Source organism: Quercus lobata, chromosome 1, assembly GCF_001633185.2.
Source record: "Quercus lobata isolate SW786 chromosome 1, ValleyOak3.0 Primary Assembly, whole genome shotgun sequence".
In the NCBI taxonomy this organism is placed as follows: Eukaryota; Viridiplantae; Streptophyta; class Magnoliopsida; order Fagales; family Fagaceae; genus Quercus; species Quercus lobata.
Window position 1 is genome coordinate 30,227,698 of NC_044904.1, and position 9,567 is coordinate 30,237,264.

Consider the following 9,567-nt stretch of genomic DNA (forward strand, 5'->3'; position numbering starts at 1 on the left):
TGGTTGCTGTCTGAATTGACTCTAAGCAACGTCTAGGCTTCTAGATGCTTGGTTATTTACATGCTGTCTGAAAATGGCAGGACTTATTTATCTGTATTGTTGCCAATCTCAATAAAGAGAAGTATTTCTGAATTTTATCATAATTAGTTTTCTATTTTTCATCACAGTTTCGGTTGTCTGCACTACTGATTTCTGGTAGAAATTTTGGTATTGTAGCTCTTTTCTGCAAATTTCTCCTTTCTAATAGGTTTATCAGTTTGTGTTATGACTTATGAACTTAACACGGGTGCGTATGAAATGCACTTGTGAAGATACATACACACTCAGAGAGAGAGAGACCATTCTTTTAAGTCTCTTGGACTTGAATATGTTAAAGAGCAATGATCCTTCGAGGTGTGCCAGTGCCATTGCAAGTTTAGAGAATGGGTTCCTATTAAATGAAATTTTTTTCATTGGAGAAAAAAAAAAAAAAAAGACTTTTTAAAATACTACTTAATCAACCCCCTTTCTATGCCATGGTGACTTTCACAAAGTAATTGAGTTTGAAAAAAATGAATTTGAGGTGGTGAACTGAACAGTTTATATTATCTATATTTAATTTATTCAAATAAAAAATAGAGAGAAAATATAAAGGGAAAAAAAAAAAGTGTATGATATGTTGGATGAGATGGCACAATAGGAGGCCTGAAAAATTAATTGTAAAGCTTTCGTTATTAGATATATCATAGATATAATTTGCCCAAATTCATAAACTTAAACTTTTGGGTTGAATGGCATCCATATATGTTATATTAAGACCTCAAATAGAATCTCCTAAGGTATTATCTCTCAAACTTTTTTTTATGAATAACATTTCATTCAAAACTAGAAAGATAGAAAATGCTGTTTTTCATAAACAATGAACACAAACATAAAAAAGTAATAGAAGAAATATTCTTTTTTAAACAAAGTTTAACTACAAACTTGGATGTAACTAATGACTACAACTCGTACTAAAAAAATTAATATAATTACACATTTTGAAAATGCAACCGTTAGATTACATGTTCTTTATGTCCTTAACATGCATGTCAAATTTCGTATCTATCGAATATTATTTACTATTCGATTTATAAACTTATTTTGTATGAATAATTTTAATTATAAAAACTTGAAATTTAAACATTTGATTGATGACATATATAGTTATTGATCTTTGATTTTTTGGAAATTTTGCAAGCATAGAAAATATAAGAAGAAAATACAATCTAATGATGATTTTGTCAAAATTCACATCCAATGTTTTTGTCTGCAAAGTTTTTGTCTTATGCTACCAATATATATTTCTCTTAATCCACACATGGTCAGTATGAACAGCCGAGCAGGAAAAATGGTTGTTTTAATCCCTTCTTGAATTCATACACACAAAAGACGGAATGATATCTCTACTATTCCTTAGCACACCATTTTAGAAAAGTGTATAGGACCTTAGCATCGCTTGAAATGAACAAAAGAAAACTCTAGAAATTAAAATTTTCCATGTGAAAAATACTTGTGAGTACAAGATCTTGGGAAGGTTGCTTTTTCATGCTATAGGCACCTGTGAGCAACTATTTGTTACTTCAATGGTTCAGATCAAACCCTTATTTCAATTTGATCTATTAGAAGCAGTCAAAACATATACTTCACAAGAAATTTATTTGGATAGAGGCATTTGAAAATAGATTACATTGCTTTTAAAGTGAATCTTTTTTAGAAATAAGTCAATAACGTTTCAAGACTGGCAATTCAGTTGAAAATTTACAAGTCAGTTTAGATTTTACAGGCACTGGTCTTGTACTTCTACAGTTCTACTGAATGTTTCTCCATACGATGAGTAAAAGAAAATGAAGGTTTTGGATATTAAGGATTTGATGCTCCTTCAAAAAAAAAAAAAAATCAACCATTTGTGCCTTCATTGTGTTCAAAATCTCAAGGTAACACTGAAATAAGATATAGAAGACTACTAAAATTATACATACTATTCACGGACTTGTGCAATGCGCAGGAGAATGAAAATATTTTGTAATGGAGTATTTTATATGAATAAATAGGTTATCTGTAACAAATAATATGCAAGTTGAAAGTGTTTCTAGTTTGCATTATTTTTTAGTGTAATATAATGTATTTATAATTAATGGAATAAAAAGTTTAAATTTCATAATCATACTTTCAGCAACAAATTTACATTTTTGGGTAAGTTTTTTAGTTATTTTGTGAACATTTTATTTAATTTTAGAATAATTGGTTGATTAATTCAAACATTTTAGGTCAATAGAGAACACATTTATTCCTTTGTTTCATAAGAATAAAGGTATTATTCCATTCAGAACATTTATTCCTTTCAATTGCCAGCTCCCTTGGAATTAAATCTCGCTAATTTAATTCAACCATTCTCACGTAAACGTTTTGCACTTCCCCCATTTTCAACTTCCCAATTTAATTAATTCCGTTCCCCACTTTATTCTCTTCTTATCTCAATCTCAACAGTGCAGTGTGCAGCCGACCACTTTTCAGTTGGAGTTTTCACAGCTTTCAACCTTCAATTTTCAAGCTAAGCCTGAGAAGAAGAACTCATGAATGAAAATGATTGTGATTAGAAGCAGTGAGTTTTTATTGATTTCTTAATTTTAGTCACTGCATAGCTAATCAATTTTGTGGAGTAATTAGAAATAGTGGTTTTTTTCTTTCTTTTTTTGGCTAATTTAATTGTAGGAGCACTATGCTTTTTGTTGGTCTTCAATTCATAAACCTGAAGGTTCTTAATAATTCATGGAAAGGTTGATCCTTTATTATTATTTTTTAAGAACGTTTTTTAAAAATTCAAGGCCCATTAGTTATTTAGAAAAGAAGAAGGTTGGGCCAAGTTATGCTACGTTCACAATATTTTCACAATATTTTTATAACAAATCATAGGTGTTTAGTTGTTATTGGTTGAAATTTAAACCTAACATTAAGATTACTATTTTGCCCCAACAATAACAATAAGTAACAACCTACCACTTAGAATTTATTATAAAAATATTGTGAAAATGTTGTGAACATATCAAATTTTTTTTTTTTTTTAATGAAAATATCCGGCCCATTAATTATTTTTTATTTATGACCCCAAAGACCCTTTATTCTAAATTCAAAAAAGCCCAGCCTGACCTACACTTATTTAGTACCTGTATGGTAATGGTGTTATAGTAACCTTGTTGAAGTGTTTTTGGAAATAGAAAAAAATATTGTAGAAATTGTTTAAACTCACGTGCCCTTAAACACCCATATCCAGCCCAAAACAGCCAACGGCTCTTTTTCCCTTGCTGTTTCCTCTTTCCTCCGTCTTTGTCTCTCTACTTTTTGAATAACAAGAAAGAAGGGTATTTTTATACCTATGGCGACCATTACTGGGTGCAGGCTGTGGCTGTGGCCGTGGCCGTGGCGCCGAAGCACCCAAACCCTCCTGCTAAGACCGCTGGTACTCAGTCGGTTCTCAAAAGGTAGATTTGGGTTTTTCTTTTTCTTTTTTGTGACTTTAATTATATGGTGATGCTTATTGAATATATGTAGACAAGCTGTTTGTTGAAAGGCTTCTTAGAGGAGAAATGAGTTTTTTTTTTTGGGGTCTGGGTTTGTCTACCGTTATGGGTTATTGTGTTCTTGTATTGGGTTTTTGTTTCTGACTTTGTATGGATATTGGGTTCATGATCTGCACCTTCTGTTTGTAAAAGGGTTACTTAGAAAGCTAGATGGAGTTTTTTAGGGTATTGCCTTTTTTATTTATTTATGAATCTCTGAGAATAAAGATGTTGAAAACTTGAGAATGTTTGAATTGGCTTTTTATGTGGGGTTTGTAGGGTTTCTAATGCTGTTTCCTTTGTTATTGTTTTATGAAACAAGTTGCAATCTGAATTCATGGCCTTAATGGTAAGAACCTTAATAGTTCATGGAAATGTTGATCCTATTAATAATCTTTCTTTATAATGCACTATGAGGAGAGTGTTCAGATCATTATTGGTACATTTATTACTGTTCACTGTTTATTATCTTGAAGATTGCAAGTATTTGAATTTCAATTAACTTAGCTATCTTAGTGTATGAGGTTTGTTCTTGTTGAATTTTAAGGGGGGAGGAAAAAAAAAACCAAAAATTTTGATATCGAAATTGATGGTGAAGGTGATTAGATTGATAATTATGGTTTCAATTAAATTTCAGTATTCAGACTAGATTTAATTTTTTTTTCTTCGGATTCTTCTGAATGGTTGTTATTTGCAGACTAATGTACAAGTAGAGCCGATTGTTGACCAAATCGATATGCTTGATGGTTTCACAGGAAAACTCTGATTTGGATGCAACTAAGAGTTCAGTCAGGTATTGTTAGTCACTTGTTATCTTTCTTAGTGTTATTACATTCAAGACTATCATGAGATTCATTAAATTTTTAGTAGAGTGATGCTTGTATTGTTTGTTAAAAATGCTCTCAAGGGGATGAAAGCATGTTGCTGTGCCCAGCTGACATGAAATAAACGTTGCTCCTGCATTCGCATATCTACAAGTCTATATTAAGTTATATTACTTTCTTCTTGATATTTAGTAGGTCGATAATTGATGAAGGCCTGTACAGATATTTAAGATTACAAACATTGAAGGATGATCAATTGTATGCTTTATTCTTCCACCTTAAATTTTTAGTTTATTTTTTATTTATTTGGACTTGATATAAAATTTGACACAGTACCCTTTTGAGTTTACTAATTCTTAATTTAGTTTTCACACAAAAACAATTTCTAGACGTATTACTATAATCATGCTTACTTCTTTTTTATAGAGCTTGCCTGTAATTGTACATGGCTTTCTTATCTATTCAAGAAGCTTACAATTTGGGATTTGTTTTAGACAAGTAAAACTATGAAATTAATTTTCTTCCACTTTACATGCAGAACTTTCTGTTTGATTAAAATGTCATTTTTAAAAAATTTGTAACGTGTATGCATTAACATGTCATATTGAATATTTTCACTTTATTTTTGTTCAAGGAAAATCAACAAATCTGGAGGCTCTATGACGCATATTTCTCTCCTCCATTTCTAAATTTTGTGTCAAGTAATGTGGTGTTGCTTTGTATTGAGAAGGAAGATGGGAGCTTTTATCCTCTGACTTTTATTCCTGTCAAATCTCTCTCTCTCTCTTATTTTTTATTTATATTGTATTTTTCTCTTGATGATCAGGGTCTTCAACAAAAACTTGGCAAAATAAAAAAGCCAATTAGAAACATATCCAGAAGTTTGGAGACGGTAAGCAATATGTAAAAGGTTTTGGAGAACTAGAGAAGCTCTGCTACAAAGTAGTTTTATAGACAGTCCATGGCGGTGCTGGTAAGTGAATAAAAAAAGGTAAGAAGCAAAGGTAACCACTGAATTTTAAAGGTGGTTGGAGATGAGAACTTAAATGGAAGTGTTACCTAGATGGCATGGCTTAACAATTCCTATTTAGTAAACTGTTTGTAAATGTATGTAATCATGCTTTATTGCTATAACTATAATCAACTATGCAATGATCTAATGTTTTTGGTGTATGAGACAAGATATATATGATATATCAATGACATGTTCTCCATGACTATATTTTGGTTATTTATTCTTTTGCTTATGTTGGTGTTTAATTCTACTTTTGTTTTTTTGGTTTCTCTCATGCTTCTTTTATTTGAACATTGTTGTTTGGTTGCTTGGAAAAAGATCAAAAAATAAAATTCTTGTGTGTGTGGCTAACCATTACATGTGACAGGACATATTAAAGAGTCGAGTATTGCCCAAATTACAAGGAGTGGAGTATCATCCCTCATTCAAGGGAAAATGGCTATTTAGCCTTATTGTTTGAACTATGTAGCCAAATAGCCTCTTTTTCAAACTATGTAGCAAATTACCAATGTTTTAGAACTCGATATTGCTAATGTCGAGTTCTGCCTACTAATGTCGAGTTCTGCCTACTAATGTCGAGTTCTATGCATATTTTAAGTGGAACTCTACACAAAATTTCCAAAAAAATCTAAGTAACAAAATATGCATATAACTTGACATTGCTAATGTCCAGGCAAAACTCAACATCAACAATATTGAGTTCTAAAATAAGGGTATTTTGCTACAAAGTTTCAAAGGGTACTGTTTGGCTACATTCCAAAATTAAGGCTAAATAGCCATTTTTCCCCTCATTTCCCTACTTCCTATCAAATGTATGCTCATATATGGATTGAAGAATAATTTATTTGTGATGATGCAATACATTTTATAAATAAATGTTATTTAGGAATAATAAATTTCCCTTTCTTACCTTTTGATTCCCTGAGAGAGTGATTATTTTGACTTCGATAATTGTGAAATTGTTTCATCAAGTGTATATATATCATACATTCATGCAAAACTTTTCCGCACATTTGTGTAGGTTAGTGACTAGTTAATTTAAAAATAGATGATTTTTATATTCATGGATGATGCCTTCTTAAAGGATAGCAATCGCTGGCTATGGGCTTTTAGTAAGCTGAAATTTAATGAGAAACCTAATCTAGTTTCTCCAATTCCCTACTTAAATATTGATCTATAGAACTTGTTACATCAGAATCAATCTTATTTTTGTACTGGTTAGAGGATAAGTAGACTACTAACTAAAATTTACTCTTTTCTCCTCTCCACCCCCAAGCAATCAGTAGGCTTTCTATTTGCCACCAGTTGATTTGGTCCCAACCATTAATCCATGGTCTATATGACCCATAGCATGAAACAAACTTATTCAGTGAACATTTATGAGGATTGAATTAGTGCTAGACAAGGACGCAGCAGAACCCTTGCCAAATGATGAAGGAAGCGACAATAAGAAATCATGCTCTTCATTACCTTTAAATGTACCCAAAAAAGTACTTCCATCTGGTAATTCTGGTAGATTGGCATTGCCATCCAAAAACTGCATCACTTGCCTTATGCTAGGCCTTGTGTTGGCACTGTGTGTGAGCAAAGCAGGCCTAATTTCAAAACCAATTCCATTTCCTCCACCACATAATTACCCTCCAATCTAGGATCACTAGCATCAAGGATAGCTCCTCTTCTCCAACACTCAAACACCCAGTCATCCAAAATTATGTCTTCAGTCAGTCCTTGTAGTCCTACAGGCCACTTTCCACATGCCACCTCAAGCATGAAAGCCCCAAAAGAAAACACATCAGTGCAAGTGGTTGCCCTTCTTGTTCTAATAATCTCTGGAGCCAAATAACCTACAGTTCCAACCACATGGGTGGTTTGGGGATTCGTACTGTGGTCATATAATTTGGCAAGGCCAAAATCACCTAGCCTTCCATTCAATTCAGCATCTAATAGAACATTGCTTGCTTTTACATCTCTGTGTAGAACAACCTGTTCCCATTCTTCATGGAGGTAAAGAAGGCCAGATGCTACACCTTTGATGATTCGAAATCGTTGAAACTAGCTAAGGTTTGGTTTTTCATTGCTATATAAGAACTTGTCAAGGCTTCCATTGGCACATATAATCATAGACCAAGAGGAGCTCTCCTCTTCGCCAGCAATATCCCAGGAGCTGGACCAAGTTCCTGTGCCTCAGTCTTCCCATGCTAATAATCTCAGCTACAAATTCCTTCATCCCTTGTTTGGAATTATGGGAGACTCTCTTGACTGCAATTTGTACATTGGAAGAAGGAAGTATTCCTCTATAAACCTTTCCAAAACCTCCTTCTCCAAGAAGCTCTTTGTCTGAGAAACCCTTGGTTGCTTTGTAGAGATTCTTATAGATGAACCGGTGAGGACCATACTCCCTTTCCCAATCTTCACGTATTTCTTCATATTTCTTCCTTCTTATAATGTAAGCAACTCTAGTGATTGTTATCAGCACAAGCGTCACTGCTATGAGAAAAACCATGATCATTAGTCTGGGTATCTCTTTTGTTTTCCTTTGTCGAGGAAGTGAAGGAAGCTTCGAAACATCAAGGCTTTGTGCTTGTACACTTCTATTAAAGCTCCATCCAAGAATATAGTGGTCACTTGGAGCACGGGTACCAGTAGTTGCAGAGAAACCAACATACATAGATTCCAAGAGATATTGAGACAGATCAATAGGTTTTGACATGAGAGGCCAGTTTGGTTTTGGGATTCTGGTTGGGGCTTGTGTTACATTTAGTAACTTTTCTGCTTCATCGTAGTCTATCCAAAGATGCATTGGATTTCCACTTGTGAGCTCCAAGCTTTTATTCTTCCCTTCTTTGTTGGAAAAATACATTGCAGGAGCTAATTCAGTTGAGTTCAGACTATTCACATCTATTCCCACATGGTTGCTGTCAATATCTCCAAATTCTGGGTTCAGAATAGTATCAAGCTCAATGGCCAAAATGTGGTTCACAAGAAGGCCATCATTTGAAGAATTGAAGAGTCCTAGATACTGATTTCCTCCAGCTTGGATAAAGTTCCACGATGGACTGATGGTGAACGTCATGCCATGACCACCACCACTACTTGGCACTTGTGGAACAATGGCAAATACAAAGTTTGTAGAAAATGAAATAGATAGAGTTGAACATGAGGAAGTTGTGTTGAATTTTGAAGGAAATTGGTAGAAAACATGACCAACTTGGGGGGATGAAATGTTCTTGATATTCGTTAGCTGCAGCAGACCATTGCTAAGAAGTTGAGCAGAGCCATCAAGATGCAGCTTTGCTGGATGGAATCCATTGTAGATGAATTGGTTTTCATTTTGAGCAAAGGCCAGGGGAATATTGGAAACATAGAAAATTATCAGGAAATGAAGTGATACAAGGATTGTAGCCATTGGGAAAAGTTGAAAAAGACCCATTTTTCTGAAGAGAGGGGTTTTGGCTTGATTAAGAGTCACTTGACTCAGAGATGTATGTCTTCTTCTTTGCCCAAGTTTAACACCAGTATCTGTGTTATTATAGTTATGGGATAACAACAGTTAACTCACAAAGAAGATTGTGTGTCTAGTCAAGTAGGAACTGTGATTGGAAAAGAAGCTCTAGTGTAAACTTAAGAAAAATGCAATCTTGGTCATCCATGTTTTTTTAAGTATGATGAAAAAATGTTTCTTGTTGCGTACACAAGGGAATCTTGTTAGTCCGCCTCCTTCTCTATTTCTATCAGCTAGTATGAATTCTATATATTGCGTCAATTGGACAATTAATGTTTGGTAGAAATCTCATCTATCAATCAGCAACAAACTTTGACCCAGCAGCTAGGAGCACTCATGTTAGCTGCCACTATTGACTCTAAGCAACATCTAGCCTACCGTATACTACACACGAAACCTGTCTAATCCATTTAACCAAATGTCATTTTAATAATATACCCTTCAAAACCTTAGGCATATAAACTTATTTTTTTTCCTAGTTGCATTCTCCCACGTCCCATAGCTGCCTCTCACTCTCAAACCTCAATCTCACCTCACCTCCCTATTTGTTTGTTTTTTTATAGTCCGGATCAACTGGATTAATACAAAAAATTGTTTTTTTTTTTTTTCTCTTTCATAAAATTTGATAAATGATATAATACAATTGAC

At 33.5% G+C, this 9,567-nt stretch overlaps 1 pseudogene across 1 annotated transcript; it reads right to left on the reverse strand.

The window, feature by feature from the left end:
• Positions 1 to 5,229: 5,229 nt before the first annotated feature.
• LOC115986414 lies at positions 5,230 to 9,108 on the reverse strand (annotated as a pseudogene). The gene has a single exon (XR_004090738.1). The product of XR_004090738.1 is annotated as an L-type lectin-domain containing receptor kinase IV.1-like (transcript).
• Between the last annotated feature and the right edge of the window lie 459 nt (positions 9,109 to 9,567).